The sequence below is a fragment of the Hemiscyllium ocellatum genome (genome assembly GCF_020745735.1).
Source record: "Hemiscyllium ocellatum isolate sHemOce1 chromosome 27 unlocalized genomic scaffold, sHemOce1.pat.X.cur. SUPER_27_unloc_17, whole genome shotgun sequence".
In the NCBI taxonomy this organism is placed as follows: Eukaryota; Metazoa; Chordata; class Chondrichthyes; order Orectolobiformes; family Hemiscylliidae; genus Hemiscyllium; species Hemiscyllium ocellatum.
In genome coordinates, this window is record NW_026867484.1 from 251779 (window position 1) to 268644 (window position 16866).

The window sequence follows — 16866 nt, forward strand, 5'->3', positions numbered from 1 at the left end:
TTGCTTCTGCAGTAGCAAACGAGTGAGCAATCTTCACTCTCTCGGCGGAGCAGGTCAGGGCTGTTTAGCAGTGTCTGTTTGTAACGCGGTTACCTTTGTTTAACAGTTTAAATGTAATTTTTTTGATGTATCCATTGCTCCCGATGCGATCTCTGTAACATTGGGGAGACTGGAGAGTCAAGTCACATCTCTGGGACTCTCCTGCTCGCCTTTATTGGAAAAAAAAACCTACCCATAAGCTTGCGCTACACCAGCTTCCAGGTCCGCTCCGCACTTTTTTCCAATAAAGGCGCGCAGGTGAGTCCCGGAGATGTGACATGACTCTCCAGTCTCCCCAATGCTATAGAGATCGCATCGGGAGCAAGGGATACAAGAAAATTATATTGATGGATGTACCGGTGAAAGTCTTCTTTCTGCCGCAGCCCAGGTTCGATTCACGGGCAGCGAGGCAATTTTCAGCAGAGCTACCAAGAGGCGTCCATGTCTCCCTGGTGGTCTAGTGGTTAGGATTTGGCGCTTTCACCGCCGCGGCCCGGGTTCGATTCCCGGTCAGGGAAGCAGTTTTCACGGGTCGACCTCTTTATTCGTCTTAAACGCACTGCACAGTTGTCTGTTGATCTTCGTCGTTCCTGTGTGCTGCAGTGTAAAATAGCTCTTTGAAATAGCATCCTGATGCAGATTTGCTTGCATGCGTTGGGATGTTTGCTTCTGCAGTAGCAAACGATGAGCAATCTTCACTCTCTCGGCGGAGCAGGTCAGGCTGTTTAGCAGTGTCTGATTGTAGACGCGGTACCTTTGTTTAACAGTTTAAATGTAATTTTTTGATGTATCCATTGCTCCCGATGCGATCTCTGTAACACTGGGGAGACTGGAGAGTCAAGTCACATCTCTGGGACTCTCCTGCTCGCCTTTATTGGGAAAAATAACCTACCCAGGTAAGCTTGCGCGACACCAGCTTCCAGGTCCGCTCCGCGCTTTTTTCCAATAAAGGCGCGCAGGTGAGTCCCGGAGATGTGACATGACTCTCCAGTCTCCCCAATGCTATAGAGATCGCATCGGGAGCAAGGGATACAAGAAAATTATATTGATGGATGTACCGTGAAAGTCTTCTTTCTGCCGCAGCCCAGGTTCGATTCACGGGCAGCGAGGCAATTTTCAGCAGAGCTACCAAGAGGCGTCCATGTCTCCCTGGTGGTCTAGTGGTTAGGATTTGGCGCTTTCACCGCCGCGGCCCGGGTTCGATTCCCGGTCAGGGAAGCAGTTTTCAGCGGTCAGAGGACTCTTTATTCGTCTTAAACGCACTGCACAGTTGTCTGTTGATCTTCGTCGTTCCTGTGTGCTGCAGTGTAAAATAGCTCTTTGAAATAGCATCCTGATGCAGATTTGCTTGCATGCGTTGGGATGTTTGCTTCTGCAGTAGCAAACGAGTGAGCAATCTTCACTCTCTCGGCGGAGCAGGTCAGGGCTGTTTAGCAGTGTCTGTTTGTAGACGCGGTTACCTTTGTTTAACAGTTTAAATGTAATTTTTTTGATGTATCCATTGCTCCCGATGCGATCTCTGTAACATTGGGGAGACTGGAGAGTCAAGTCACATCTCTGGGACTCTCCTGCTCGCCTTTATTGGGAAAAAAAAACCTACCCAGGTAAGCTTGCGCTACACCACTTCCAGGTCCGCTCCGCACTTTTTTCCAATAAAGGCGCGCAGGTGAGTCCCGAGATGTGACATGACTCTCCAGTCTCCCCAATGCTATAGAGATCGCATCGGGAGCAAGGGATACAAGAAAATTATATTGATGGATGTACCGGAAAGTCTTCTTTCTGCCGCAGCCCAGGTTCGATTCACGGGCAGCGAGGCAATTTTCAGCAGAGCTACCAAGAGGCGTCCATGTCTCCCTGGTGGTCTAGTGGTTAGGATTTGGCGCTTTCACCGCCGCGGCCCGGTTCGATTCCCGGTCAGGGAAGCAGTTTCAGCGGGTCGACGGGCTCTTTATTCGTCTTAAACGCACTGCACAGTTGTCTGTTGATCTTCGTCGTTCCTGTGTGCTGCAGTGTTAAATAGCTCTTTGAAATAGCATCCTGATGCAGATTTGCTTGCATGCGTTGGATGTTTGCTTCTGCAGTAGCAAACGAGTGAGCAATCTTCACTCTCTCGGCGGAGCAGGTCAGGGCTGTTTAGCAGTGTCTGTTTGTAGACGCGGTTACCTTTGTTTAACAGTTTAAATGTAATTTTTTTTGATGTATCCATTGCTCCCGATGCGATCTCTGTAACATTGGGGAGACTGGAGAGTCAAGTCACATCTCTGGGACTCTCCTGCTCGCCTTTATTGGGAAAAAAAAAACCTACCCAGGTAAGCTTGCGCGACACCAGCTTCCAGGTCCGCTCCGCGCTTTTTTCCAAAGGTAAAACAAGGTAAAACAAAGGTAACCGCGTCTACAAACAGACACTGCTAAACAGCCCTGACCTGCTCCGCCGAGAGAGTGAGGATTGTTCACTCGTTTACAGCTGCAGAAACAATCATCCCAACACATGCAAACAAATCCGCATCAGGATGCTATTTCAATGAGCTACTTCACTCTGCAGCACCCAGGAACGACGAAGATCAATAAACAACCGTACAGCGTATTTAAGACGATTGGATAGCCCGTCGACCCGCTGAAAACTGCTTCCCTGACCGGGAATCGAACCCGGGCCGCGGCGGTGAGAGCGCCAAATCCTAACCACTAGACCACCAGGGAGACGGAGATTGGCTCCTGCAGCTCTGCTGAAAATTTCCTCTCTGCCCGGGAATCGTACCCGGGCTGCGGCAGTAAGAAGACTTCCACCGATCTCGAGAACACTGGGAGACTAGAGAGTCAAGTCACATCTCCGCAACTCTCCTGCGCGCCTTTATAGGAAAAAAGCGCGGACCGGACCCAGAAGCTGGTGTAGCGCAAGCTTACCTGGGTAGGTTTTTTTTCCCGATAAAGGCGCGCAGGAGAGTCCCAGAGATGTGACTTGACTCTCCAGTCTTCCCAATGTGATAGAGATCGCTTCGGGAGCAATGGATACAAAAATATTAAATTTAAACTGTTAAACAAACATAACCGCGTCTACAAACAGACACTGCCAAAAAGCCCTGACCTGCTCCGCCGAGAGAGTGAGGATTGTTCACTCTTTTGTAGCTGCAGAAGCAATCATCCCAACACATGCAAACAAATCTGCATCAGGATGCTATTTCAACGAGCTACTTCACATTGCAGTGCCCAGGAGCAACAAAGATCAAGAAACAACTGTACAGCGCATTAAGACCCGTTGAAAACTGCTTTCCTGACCGGGAATCGAACCCGGGCCGCGGTGGTGAAAGCGCCAAATCCTAACCACTAGACCACCAGGGAGACGTAAATCCACGCTTGTAGCTGTGCTGAAAATTGCCTCGCTGCCCGGAATCGAACCCGGGCTGCGGCAGTAAGAAGACTTTATCCGATCTCGAGAACATTGGGGAGACTGGAGAGTCAAGTCACATCTCCGGGACTCACCTGCGCGCCTTTATTGGTGAAAAAAGAGAGATCCCGAGGCACTACAGTGATAGTGCCTCCCACCCGCCCTCCTCCTCTAACCTTATAATAAGACCCATTGTGGTAAGCAGGTCAGTGCTGCATTTTGCTTGTTGTATTCTTCAGACCTAGTTTTTCTTAAAGGTTACTTTTAGAGGGATGGCAGTGAAGACAGTGCAATGTTCCTCTTGCAACATGTTTGAGGGGAGGGATGCCATGGTCGTCCTTGATGATTACACTTGCCGTAAGTGCACCCATCTCCAGCTCCTCCAAGACCATGTTCGCGAACTGGAGCTGGAGTTGGATGAATTTAGAATCATTCGGGAGGCAGAAGGGGTCATAGATCGGTTCTTTAGGAAAGTAGCAACTCCAAAGATTGCAGACAGATGGGTGACAGTGAGGGTCTTGGAGAAAGCAGCCAATGCAGAGACATCCTGCGGTCGTTCCCCTCAAGAACAAGTATACCATTTTGGATTCTTGTTGGTACGACGACTTACCGGGGTAAGCAGTGGGGTTCAGGGCTCTGGCACGGAGCCTGTTCCTGTTGCTCAGAAGAGAAGGTTGGAGAAGAGCAGAGCAAGAGTTATTGGGGACTCGATAGTTTGGGGCACAGATAGCCGGTTTCGTGGGGCGAGAGAGACTCACTTTTGGTATGTTGCCTCCCAGGTGCAAGGGTAAGTGACGTTTCTGATCGTGTTTTCCGGTTCCTTAAGGGGTGGGGAGCAGCCCGAAGTCGTGGTCCACATTGGCAGCAACGCCATAGGTAGGAAGAAGCATGAGGATGTTAGGCAGGCTTTCAGGGAGCTAGGTTGGAAGCGCAGTGTTCGAACAAACAGAGTTGTTGTCTCTGGTTTGTTACCCGTGCCACGTGATAGAGAGTCGAGGAATAGTGAGAGAGAACAGTTAAATGCATGGCTACAGGGATGGTGCAGGAGGGAGGGATTCCAGTATCTGGATAACTGGGGTTCTTTCTGGGGAAGGTGGTATCTGTATAAACAGGATGGTCTCCACCTGAGCCTGAGGTGCACCACCATCCTTTGGGGGAGGTTTGCTAGTGCTCTTTGGGAGGGTTTAAACTAACTCTGCAGGGACATGTAGACTGCAGCTTTAGGGTGCAGGACCTTGAGTGTAGGGAGGTTAGGAACATGGCATCAATCTCGAAGGAGGTTGCCTCTAAACAGGCAGGTGGCTTGAAGTGTATATACGTCAATGTGAGAAGTATACGAAATAAGGAAGGTGAACTTGCAGTGTGGGTTGGTACCTGGGATTTCGATGTTGTGGCTATCACGGAGACATGGGTAGAACAGGGACAGGATTGGCTGTTGCAGGTTCCAGTGTTTAAATGTTTTAGTAGGGTCAGAGGTAGGGGTAAAAGAGGGTGTGTGTGGCATTGCTTGTAAAGGATAGTATTTCAGCGGTGGAAAGGACGATGAATGAAGACTCGCCATCTGAGGTAGTTTGGGCTGAGGTTAGAAATAGGAAAGGTGAGGAGTTTTCTACAGGCCTAATAGTCCTAGAGACGCAGAAGAAAGGATTGCCGGGTGATTCAGGAGAAGAGTGTAAGTAATAGGGTGGTTGTTATGGGGGTCTTTAACTTTCCAGATATTGACTGGGAAAGCTATAGCTCTAGTACGTTAGATGACACAATATGTTGACAGGCCAACAAGAGGTGAGGCCGTACTAGATTTGGTTCTGGGTATCGAAACAGGCCAGGTGTTAGAATTGGAGGTAGGTGAGCACTTTGGGGACAGTGACCACAATTGGGTGACTTTTCCTCTGGTGATGAAGAGGGATAAGTATGCACTGTAGGGCAAGATTTATAGCTAGGGGCTGGGAAATTATGATGCGGTGAGGCATGACTTAGGATGCGTGGCTTGGAAAACTAGGCTTCAAGGGAAGGGGACAATTGATATGTGGAGCTTGTTCAAGGAGCAACTATTGAGTGTCCTTGATAAGTATGTACCAGTGAGGCAGGGAGGAAAGGGTCATGTGAGGGAGCCATGGTTTAATAATGAATTGGAATCCCTTGTTAAAGTGAAGAGGGCGGCCTATGTAAAGATGAGGCGTGAAATTCAATTGGGGCGATTGAGAGTTATAAGTTAGCCAGGGAGGATCTAAAGAGAGAGTTAAGAGCAGCAAGGAGGGGACACGAAAAGTACTTGGTTGGTAGGATTAGGGAAAACCCAAAGGCTATCTATAGGTACGTCAGGAATAAAAGAATGACTCGGGTAGGAATAGGTCCAGTCAAGGATAGTAGTGGGAAGTTGCGCATGGAGGCCGAAGAGATTGGGGAGACACTGAATGAATACTTTTCATCAGTATTCACTCAGGAACAGGACATTGTTGCCGATATGAATATTGAAAATTGATGGCTTTGAAGTATGTAGGGAAGAGGTATTGGAATTTCTGGAAAGGGTGAAAATAGATAAGTCCCCTGGGCCTGATGGCATTAATACTAGGATTCTCTGGGAAGCAAGGGAAGAGATTGCAGAGCCATTGGCCTTGATTTTTATGACCTCGTTATCTACAGGAATAGTGCCAGAAGACTGGAGGATAGCAAATGTGGTTTCCTTGTTCAAGGAGCAGAGTACGGATAACCCTAGTAAGTATAGGCCGGTGAGTCTCACTTTTGTTGTGGGCAAAGTCTTAGAGAAAATTGTAAGGGATAGGATTTATGAACATCTGGATAGGAATAATGTGATCAAGGATACTCAGCATGGTTTTGTGAACTACGAAGAGCAGAAGAGAAAGATGTATACAGTGTATTTAAGGAGAACAGGTACCTAATAAACCCAGTCCGCTGATTTCTCAATGATGCTTCCAAGTTGACTTCAAAAATTCGGTTTGTCCTTCCCTTTTTTACGTATTTTATTTTGTGAGTTTTAAAAACTTTCACAATCCTCTAACTTGAGTATAGGAGTTGGGAAGTTTCGTTGTGGCTGGACAGGACACTGGAATATTGTGGAATACATTTGGAATATTGTGTGCAATTCTGGTCTCACTCCTATCAGAAGGATATTGTGAAATTTGAAACGGTTCTGAAGCACCAATGAGTCCACAGTGAGGAGAGGCCCTCCTGCTGCCCTGAGTGCGGGAAGGCCTTTAGTGATTCCTCTGCCATGCGGACGCACTGGTTGATCCACACCCAGGACGGCTGTTCTCATGCCCTGAGTGCGAGATGGCCTTTAGCAGTTCTTCCCACCTGCTGAGACACCAGTGGGTCCACACCGAGGAGAGGCCGTTCTTCTGACCCGAGTGCATGAAGGGCTTTGCTCTTTCTTCTGACCTGCTGGCCCACTCGTGGGTCCACATGGGGGAGAGGTTGTTCAGTTGCTCTAAGTGCAGGAAGGCCTTCATCAAACCTCAGACCTGCATGTCTTTGGACAGGACCACCCAGAGAAAACCGACGCAGACACTGGCAGAATGTGCAAACTCCTCACAGACAGTCACTCAAGGCTGGAATCAAACCTGGATCTGTGGCACAGTTAGGCTGCGGTGTTAACCACTGAGCCACTACCTATTGCAACCCGAAGTAGGCAAGCAGGAGGTGGGGAGAATACAGCCAGCCAGGCAGCACCAAGATGTGGAGTAGTCAGCATTTTGGGTATTAACGCTTCTTCAGGGCTGAAACGTTGACTTCTCTATGAGAAACGATTTACGAAATGTTGCTGGGGGTTGGAGAGTTTGAGCTACAGGGAGAGTCTGAATAGGCTGGGGCTGTTTTCATTGGAGCATCGGAGGCAGAGGAGTGACCTAATAGAGGTTACAAGTTCATGAGAGGGATGGACAGGGTAAAAATCAAGGTATCTTCCCTGGGATGGAGGAGTCCAGAACTAGAGGGCATAGGTTTAGGGTGAGAGGCGAAATATATTAAAGGGTCAACTTCTTCATGCAGTGGGTGGTACATACATGAAATGAGCTGCCAGAGTATATGGGTCAGGTGCTGTCAAATGGGACTAGATTAATTTAGGATATCAGGTCAGCATGGAAAAGTTGGACTGAAGGGTCTGTTTCCATGTTGTATGTGTCTCTGACTACTGGTCCTGATGTAAGTTTAAAAGAGAGTCCAAGTAACTTTGAATACTTCAATCTTGTTGAACTCACCTCCTCAAATATTTCAAATGACTCCCTGCGAGCGATACTGTTTAAACATGCTGAGTTGGACAAAATATCCTATCAAGTTCAACACAAACCCAGAGTTGAAGATGTCAGAAATCACACGATACCAAGGAGACCAAAACTGATCACAATATTCCAGGTGCAGCCTCATCAACGTTCTATATAACTACACTATATCTTGCCAACATCTATACTCAATTCCCTAACTGATGAAGGTTAGTGTGATTAAACCTTTCTTCACTGCCTTGTGCAGCGATGTTATCAGAGATAGAGGATCGACTTTAAACTGATCCACAATCCGGTGACTGGGAGCACTGAAGCAGAGTAGTGCAGTATGAGTGTGTTGGGCGCATAACCGAGGGGTCAAGACCATGTGATGCTATTGCTCAATGTCTCCATAAGCTGCTTTCCTTGGCAAAGGTGCTCTGTTCTGTATCTTGCCTTTGCATCTGCTTCCCAAAGCTTCTTCAGTAGAGCAGTGGCAGCTAGAGCCCAGGAGCTCAACAACCCCCCGGAGCTGGAGAAAACTCCGAGTTCCAAAAGCGGGGCTGGATTTGCTCAAGGCTTGTATCTATTAACTTATTTAAATGGTACCTACTGTATGGGGCTTTGGTTCACATTAAAACCGGAGGGTCATGTCAGAGTGTTTGTTTATATTTAGCAGTTGTAGTTCGTAAAATACATTCCCTGGAGGAGCACCTTCTTTGATGCTGCATTTCTTGCCTTCTGCCCTTCCCCCATTTATTATCTCCCATCTTGATTGTGTATTTTTTTGGTCAAATTTGATTTCATATTTATCAGGCTTGGTATTCACTGTGTGCTACTAATTTGTTTGTTCGAATATTGTCAGTCAAAATTAATGGTGTAATTTCATTTCTGATGTCAGAGTTTGACATTGAATGTGCAGGTGTGAATACCAGTAAGTTGTGAAAATAAATCAAGAACTTGTGATTTTACAGCAAAAAGAGCAGTTCACCGCTATCAATGGCATTGTCTCATTTCAAGGGGATGAGTTGAGCCTGACCAACAAACCGTTTCAAACAGTCACCCAATTTTATTAATATTTTCGTTATCTTCATTAAAGATAATAACTCCAGCATGCTAAAATTTATACAATTTGTTTATAAGATTTATTTATATGTCCATTGCTCTGCCACATTGGGGAGACTGGATGCCAACTTGCAGAACATTTCAAAATACAGCTCCAAGTCCCCAAACCTAAACGACCCCACCGCCCTGTGGCTGAATACTTTAACTTCCCCTCCCAATCCGTCAAGGGCATGCAAGTCCTGTGCCGCATCCCCCTCCAAGCTCTAGCTCCCTGACGCTTGTAGGAAGAACACTTCATCTTTCGCCTTGGGATCCAGCAACTACATGGGATCAATATCGATTTCACCAGTTTCCATATTTCTCCTCACCCTCACTCCCACACCACGCGCCTTGTCCCAGATCCAACCTTCCAACTCGGCATTGGTCTCTTGAGCTGTCCTACATTTTCATCTTGCTTCCCACCTATTCGCTCCACCCTCCTGTCTTACCTCTCACGATAAATCAGCACCTCCATCGACCTATTTCATTCACAGCTACCTCCCCTCCATCCCCATCCCCTTCCCAATTATCTCTCAGCCCCGTTGGACCAACCTTCATTCCTGATGAAGAACTTATGCTCTGAACCAAGACTGTGGTGAAGGAACATCCTTAATAAGAAAGAGTTCCCAATTCAGATTTATCCCCATTTGTTCCCCCGTTCTTCGAGAATTAAGAAATGTCTTCTTCTTCCACTAGATAGTGATCTTACACTTTGCGGAGTCTGAAATGTTATACCACTCCACTTTGTTGCCCACCTTTTAAGAATCCTTTCAACATCTTTTTCAGACAATGGTGGCGGTGACCAAAAGCAATCATTTCACTCCTCTTCAATGCCCCATTTCTCCTCCTATGAACCACTTTTACAAGTTGTCTGAGTGTACTTGGTTTTCAAAATGTAATTTGGCCATTGAAGTAAACAGGGTTAGTCTTTATCGATCGCTAGCTTTGTTTGCACTAACTGTAATTATCCACCAATTTGCTGGGTTTTTTTGTTCCAGCAGAGCTGGAAACAATGACCTGTATTTATTTTGCACTCAGGTGTGAAAAATCATCCCAAGAATCGTCATATTATTATAGCTGATTGAAGCTATAACAGGAGGAATTGTGTGGCAGTTTCAGACTAAAATCTTGGCTGGAAAGAATGTAGATTGATGATGAAAGTCAAAAAGCAGAATCTCTGGCCACAATCTATCATTCTGGCTTGATTAATTGGTGGCTCTTCAAAAGCACTTCCAAGCCATCACCTCAACTACTAAGAGCAGGTAAGTGTGAACACAGCATTCCAACTGTGAAATATATCGCATTGCTTCTTTGTTATTGATCAAAAACCTGGAACTCGCTGCTGAACATTATTGCAGACCAAATCATAATGTGAAGCAATTTAAGTGGCAGGTCAGCGCCACATTTTCAAGGATAGTTTGGGAAGGGTTGTTGGCAGACCCAATGATATTCACATCTCATGAAATAATAAGCAAAGAGGCATGGATAGAGGATTGGCTAACCAATGATACAATTGGGATAAGGGGCATGTTCAGGATAGCAAGTTGTAATCAGTAGTTTGCCACAGGAATCAGTGCTGGGGCCAAAATTATTTACAATATGTATTATTTACAATTATTTACTTGGATAAGTAAAGTGAATGCATTATTGTCAAGATTGCAGAAAAGATGGTTGATGGGAAGGCAGGTGGTGAGAAGACATGAAATATCTGCAGAGGTATATAGACAGGTTAAGCAAATGGCAAATGGAATAGAATTTGGAGAAAAGAGGTTGTGCACTTTGCCAGGAGGAACAGTGTTGAATGTTAAATGGAGAAAGCTGTTGAATAGAGGGATTTGGAAGCCCATACCCATGCATCTCTTCATCCAAGTTCAGTGAGTAATAGGGAAGGCAAATGGGAGGTTGACCTTTAAATAGAGTATAAAAGTCGGGAGGTTATAGTGAACCTCTATCAGGCAACAGTCAGGCCAAAACTGAACACTGGGTGGGTCCTTTACCCAAGGAAAGATATACTGACTTTGGTGGCAGTCCAGAGAAGTTTGACCTAGATGAAAAGAATATCATATGAAGAGAAGTGAATTGGTTGGGCCTATACTTATTAGAAGTGAGAAGATTTAGAGGTAACCTTATTTTCACACAAACGATTCTGAGGAGACTTGACAGGCTTGATGTGGAAAAGTTTACCTTTGTGGGTGAGTCTAGCACCAGAGGGAATAACCTGCAAATGAGAGATTGCATGTTGAAGACAGATAGGAATTTTTACTGGGGCAGTAAATCTGTGGAACATGTTACTACAGGGGGTTGTTGAGCTTGGGTCGTTAAGTACATTCAAGGCTGTCAGTTTTTGTTTAACTGGTGAGGGAATTGAGGATTATGTGGAAATAGCCAGAAAGTGGAGTTGATGTTTACCAGAGCTAACGTGATCTGAATAAATGGCAGAATTGATTCAATGAGCTGAATTGAATAGTTAATAATAAAGGGGCCAGTACATCCTTCCTGAGATATGGGGCCCAAAATTGCGTTCAATACTCCAAATGCGGCTTGACCAGAGCCTTACAGAGCCTCAGAAGTACATTCCTGCCTTTATATTCAAGTCTGATCAAAATAAATGCCATCATTGCATTTGCCTCCCCAACTAGTGATGCAACCTTCAAGTTTACCTTGAGAGAATCCTGGAATAGAACTCCATCGTCTCTTTGCACATCTGATTTCTGAATTTTCTCCCCATAATCCTTCTGTTCCAGAGTAGCAGCAGAGATTTTCTGACAAACCGATTTTATTCAGGGATACCAAGGTTTCTCTGGAATTTCCAATATCTCAGAAGGAATAGTTATTCCTGGACAATGCAGAGAGGAATATGGTGTGGTCCTGTAAACTCCAGAACTTTCCAAACTACCTGAGTCAGCAATAACTCTTTCTGGACCAAGAAACAAAAGGGCCACTGAGAAACTGCAAAATCATAAGCCCTCAGAAGCAGAAATTAGGCAATTCAGCCCATTGAGTCTGCTCCACCATATAATCATTCTTAAGTATCAAGGGTTACAGGGAGAATGGGGATGAGAAAGTTATCAGCCAGGATTGAATGGTGGAGCAGATTCAATGGGCTGAATGGCCTAATTTCTGCTAGTTAACTATTCCTGGGAAGAAGGATGTATAACAACAAGCTGTTTCCTGGGACAGATGAGATAAGTTTTTAATAAACTCGTGACAAAAGGACAAGTTAGTCTGTCTGTGGAAGGATGGCCTTGACACCAAGAGGTTAATTGCAGGACAGTCTGTTTCAAACAGACAGCTAAACCTCAAGGCTAAGAAGGTATGCTACACACTGGAGGTCTCTAGCAATGTGGGGAGGTGGTGTTAGAATCTAAAGAAACATCACACCACAGATTTCAAAGTGAGGAATCTCCACCAGAATTTAAACCCAGAAAGATGCAGCAGCAGTACTTGGAAGAACAACACTGCAGTGAATCCCTGAACACTTCCAGAGACAGATATTGTCGGTGGAAAGTCAGTTAAATTCTGCCATCAATTGGGTGATCCCCAAGTTGGGAGTGAGGTTGAACTTGGTGACTTGAGGGGGGGGGGTTATCTTTGGTTGCTACATACAATAAAGTGTAAATCATTGTTTCAGCAGTTGATTCTCTGCGCAGTTTCTGAGTCAGGAGCCAAATTAAGGCAATTCACCCACAGCCACAGTGAGGCTAGGATTAATATTGACTCCATTGCATTCAGCAGGACATCATAGCAGCATTCAAGATCTCAAACAGAAACACCCAGAGGAACATGTTGCCCTACATTAGGTAAAATTAGCCTGAAAAGTGGTGTAACCTGTTCTAGTGATAAAAATAAATCCGCAACACTCTAAAATCAATTATCAGCAATTTTTTTATCCAATCGTTACAGTTAAAAAATAAACACAACTATTAACAAACTGGTTATAGGCCAAGAGCAGACAGGGGGCATTAGTTTAGTTGGGGATCATGGACTGGTTGGTCTGAAGGGTATGTTTCTGGCCTACATGACTCCATAGCACTGAATGAATGGAGATCCATCCCAAAGATGATAAAAATTTCGAGCACCACTTTACGCAAATATGTGGACCCCCCTCCTGAGGGCAGTAGGGCACTGAGGTTCAGTAGTTCAGACAGTCAGCCAGCAAGTTCTCTCTGGGAGACTTGTCTCAAGAAAGGAAGCGGTTTCCTGTCACATCAGTTAGATTATCCAGTTTGGAGCAGATCCGATATGTCCAACAACATAGGTAGACAGGGCAGTGAAGAAGGCTTAAGCCTCACTGGCCTTCATCAGTCAGGGCATTGAGTATAGAAGTTGACAAGTTATGTTGCAGTTAATCAGGATGTTGGTGAGGCCGCACTTGGAGTATTGTGATTCGTTTTGATCACCTTGCGAAACAAGGATGTTATTAAACTTGAAAAGAGTGCAGAAGACGTTTACAAGAAACCAGGACTCAAGGTCTGAGTAACAGGGAGAGGTTGGACAAGCTAAGACGTATTTGTTTCGAGCATAAGAGCCTCGGGTGGTTGGGGCGGGCTTATAGAGGTGAAGAGATCCTGAGAGGCATGGAGAGGGTGAATGCACTCAATCTTTTTTCCCAGGATTGGGGAATTTCGAATATCAACATGCATTGAGAATCCCCATGAATACACGCAGCCTGCGTGGGAGTGCTCAAGGGCTCTAATTGCAGTGAGAACTTTAATTCTTTGGCGAAATGTGGACTAGTGTTCTCGCTGTAGACGAGCCTTTCATTGGATTGTTGAATCTGGCGGGTAACAACGACCCCTGACCCGTGGAAACTCTATGGAAGCAAATTGATTTCCTCAAACTGACTGGAGTGTCACCAGGATTGGGCAGAAGCCAATCGGTTGCCGAGTGCTGGAGAGGGGATTCCTTGCAGCGCCAGGGACCTGGGTTTGAACCCACCCTCATGGTGACAGTGTGGATTTTGCCCTTTCCTACCCCTCCCCCACTCCCTGTCTACGTGGGTTTCCTCTGGGTGCTTGGTTTTCCTCCCATGTTCCAAAAATGTGCAGGCTAGAATGGATTGGGCGTTCGAAATTCAGGGATAAGCTGTGGGGGTTATCGGGTGGTTCGGGGGGGGGGTATGTTCTTCCGAGGGTCAGTATGGACTTGGTGGGCCAAACGGCCTGTATCCACAGTGATTCCCCCAACGTGTCTCCAGCCTGGCTTCCAGCTCCATCTCTCTGTGCCAAAGGTCCTCCAGTGTGTGTTTTCCCTAGTTTCCAGCACCCAGAACGTCCCACCTTCTGCAAATCGAAAGACAAGTCCCACCCTGCCCTCTCCCATGTGTGTTGTGTAACTGCTTAATCACTTTTAGTGGCCCAGCAAAGGCTAATAGTCAATTTGGCAAACCAGGAGGATGGCCTCAACCGCGACTTTGGGTTCATGTCACATGACAGGTAACCCCACTTCACTGTTATGCTCTCTCTCACACTTACACACTCACACGCTCGTGCAGAGCCTTTCCGGTAGACATGCTCTCTCTCAGACACACAATAATACGTCCCTACACTCACACCAATGCATACATCTTCGCACATGATTATACTCCATCACACACACACTTTACCCAGCATGCACACGCACTTACACACACTCTCTCTCTCTCATGCACGCACTCACGCATTTGGAGTGAATTTGCATTTGCAGGATTATATATTTGGAAGTAGAACCATTCTGACTCAAGATTGGGATACAGACAGACTCTAACCTCACAGCTTTCATGCGTTGTATGACGTGAGGTGCTATCTCCTTTTATAAAGCATTAAGTTTCCTGGAAAACGTGACTTAAAAGAAGTTCTGGAATGTACAGATTAATTAGCCGAAATCTGCAATCCATTTTAAAAGATGAATGATTTAACAGAAATCTAGGTTTCTTCAATTCATCACTTATGTTGCATGACACTATAATCTTTTTGCACTATATTCTGTGCCTTGTGATCCTACTCCACAGCAACCTGATGAAGGAGCAGCACTTCGAAACCTAGTGCCTCCAAATAAACCTGTTGGACGATACCCTGGTGTTTGTGAGGTTTTAAAACTTTATTTCCAGTGAATACAGCCCACACCTCCAACTGTTGCCAGTAAACTTTGCAATGCCAATGAAACAATGAACCTGTAGTCCTGAAAAATATACAATTTCTAACAAGATTAGCTACTCATTCACTGATCCTTCTGAGACATGACATTAGTGCTGGAGGCTGAAAGAAATGAGCAGCTTTAAAACAAAAACCTGTTGGACCTCGCAGAGTCTGAACCTGGCGGTATGTTCAGGTAACCTTTACTACGACCTTATTTTGTTACAGCTTCAGATTTCACCAGGAAAAGAGGCATACAATAAGTGCTTTTAAAAGAAAACACCTCCAGCTCAAAGTGCACCCAGTCCCCCACCCCACTTTCTTTGTTGGTCAGCTGAGTTGTCCGTTTGTTACTGGATCCCTGGTACAGCCAGGTAAAGCATGCAGCTGGGATGACTGAGTGGACCCTTTCCTGCAAAGGCAGTTTCCTTCACTAAAAAGGGACAGGAGTGAATCAGATGGTGTTTTTCTCCCCCACTGCGGCTCCTGGGAGTGGAAAGGAAACAATCACCAAAACCCAGTCTGAGCTTTGTGAATCTTCAGAAAATAAGCCAACGTTCATCCCTTCAGATTTTCCATCCTGAGCTTTGTCACTCTTTTGTAGGACATTACAAGTGGAAGTTTTGCAGAAAAGTACCACAATGCAATCTGATTAATCAGGACCTGGATGTTTTCGGTCTTTGAATGTAAGTGTTGTGCTCCAGAACATTGGTGTTCACAGTTTATAATACTTATCTTCCCAGTCCCCTGTATCACTTGTCGAAAATGTTTAATTTGCGTTTTGTAATCCTTTCACTGTCTGCTAATGAGGAAAGTGTTTGCGTGTTTTACCTAAGTTATGTTGATCTTGCATACCTCGAGCCTCAAGCTAATTTCACGAGAAACCTTCACCAGTTCAAAAGCAAACTGTTAGTGATTGCTCTGTTTCTTGTCAGGTATCCAATTTCAGATCGATGTTGTTAATGTCCCTTTTATTCCTTCAGATCCACGTTTCGCTCACAGGGCATGAACAGAACTGTCTCTAAATACATTTACCAATCTACATTCATCCTATCGATTGTCCAGAGACAATCCAGACAACGTCCCTTTGTTGTAGAGGCCGGGAGGTTGACTCTGATGTTCTCGGGACATGAACTGATCTGAGACATTGAAAGAATTGTCGTTCGTGCACATCAGGAATTCAAACCCCTTCTCTCCTCCGAGCCAATGAGAGAACTCGGGAATAGGCAAAACACTGAAAGGCTCGAAGGGCGACGGCCCCGGAGCCCAAAGCTAGTTCCTCGTGACATGGATGTGTCTGCAGACTGTCCCCGGTGTCTCCACAATGAATGTCCCAGGCTTTATTATCTAAAAGTAAAACTGTTACACGACAATTGTAATTCTCGGCGGGGCCGGCTGAATTATGAACTCACTAACAGCCTCCCCTAAGCGATGGTGCAGCCCACGCTCGCACCTGCCTGTGTGGCGCAATTGGTTAGCGCGTTCGGCTGTTAACCGAAAGGTTGGTGGTTCGAGCCCACCCAGGGGCGGTGTGTTTGCTGCCCGTTCTTGGCTTTGAAGCCATCAACTTTTAATGGGGTCAGGAAAATGTTCCCCAAACAGAAATCCTTTCCCCAAAGGGGTTTCTGGTTTGAATTAATGTCTGACGTGAGGGAATGCGGATGCTGAGAAGCCGAGACAAAAAGAGAAACTCGACAGTACCTGTCGGAGAAAACGGAATTCTGAAACGTTGTCTCTGATTCTCATTCCACCGATGTTGCCTGACCTTCTCAGTTCCTCCTGCAGTTTCGAGTTTTGTTTTTAACTGAAAGTTCATTTCATCTTTTGCGATGAAACACCTAGACTCGCCGTGTGCAGATATTTAACCCTTTCGAATCACTGTGAAATGATTGGATTCAAACAAACTCTGCGATAATTCACTCTTTCTCTGCTCCACAGGCAGACAGACCTGGGAAGTGAAGCTGTCAGTGTGGTTCTGTATTCGTGGGCCGAGTGGTTAATGCGATGGACT

The 16866-nt window shown here is 45.8% G+C and overlaps 4 non-coding genes across 4 annotated transcripts; 3 read left to right on the forward strand and 1 right to left on the reverse strand.

Moving 5' to 3' along the window:
* Positions 1-485: 485 nt before the first annotated feature.
* Positions 486-557, forward strand: trnae-uuc (transfer RNA glutamic acid (anticodon UUC)). Its single transcript has one exon. It is a non-coding gene; the product is annotated as a tRNA-Glu (tRNA).
* Positions 558-1185: 628 nt separating this feature from the next.
* On the forward strand, positions 1186-1257 carry trnae-uuc (transfer RNA glutamic acid (anticodon UUC)). Its single transcript has one exon. It is a non-coding gene; the product is annotated as a tRNA-Glu (tRNA).
* Positions 1258-2664: 1407 nt separating this feature from the next.
* trnae-cuc (transfer RNA glutamic acid (anticodon CUC)) lies at positions 2665-2736 on the reverse strand. The gene has a single exon. It is a non-coding gene; the product is annotated as a tRNA-Glu (tRNA).
* Positions 2737-16310: 13574 nt separating this feature from the next.
* trnan-guu (transfer RNA asparagine (anticodon GUU)) lies at positions 16311-16384 on the forward strand. Its single transcript has one exon. It is a non-coding gene; the product is annotated as a tRNA-Asn (tRNA).
* Positions 16385-16866: the final 482 nt, after the last annotated feature.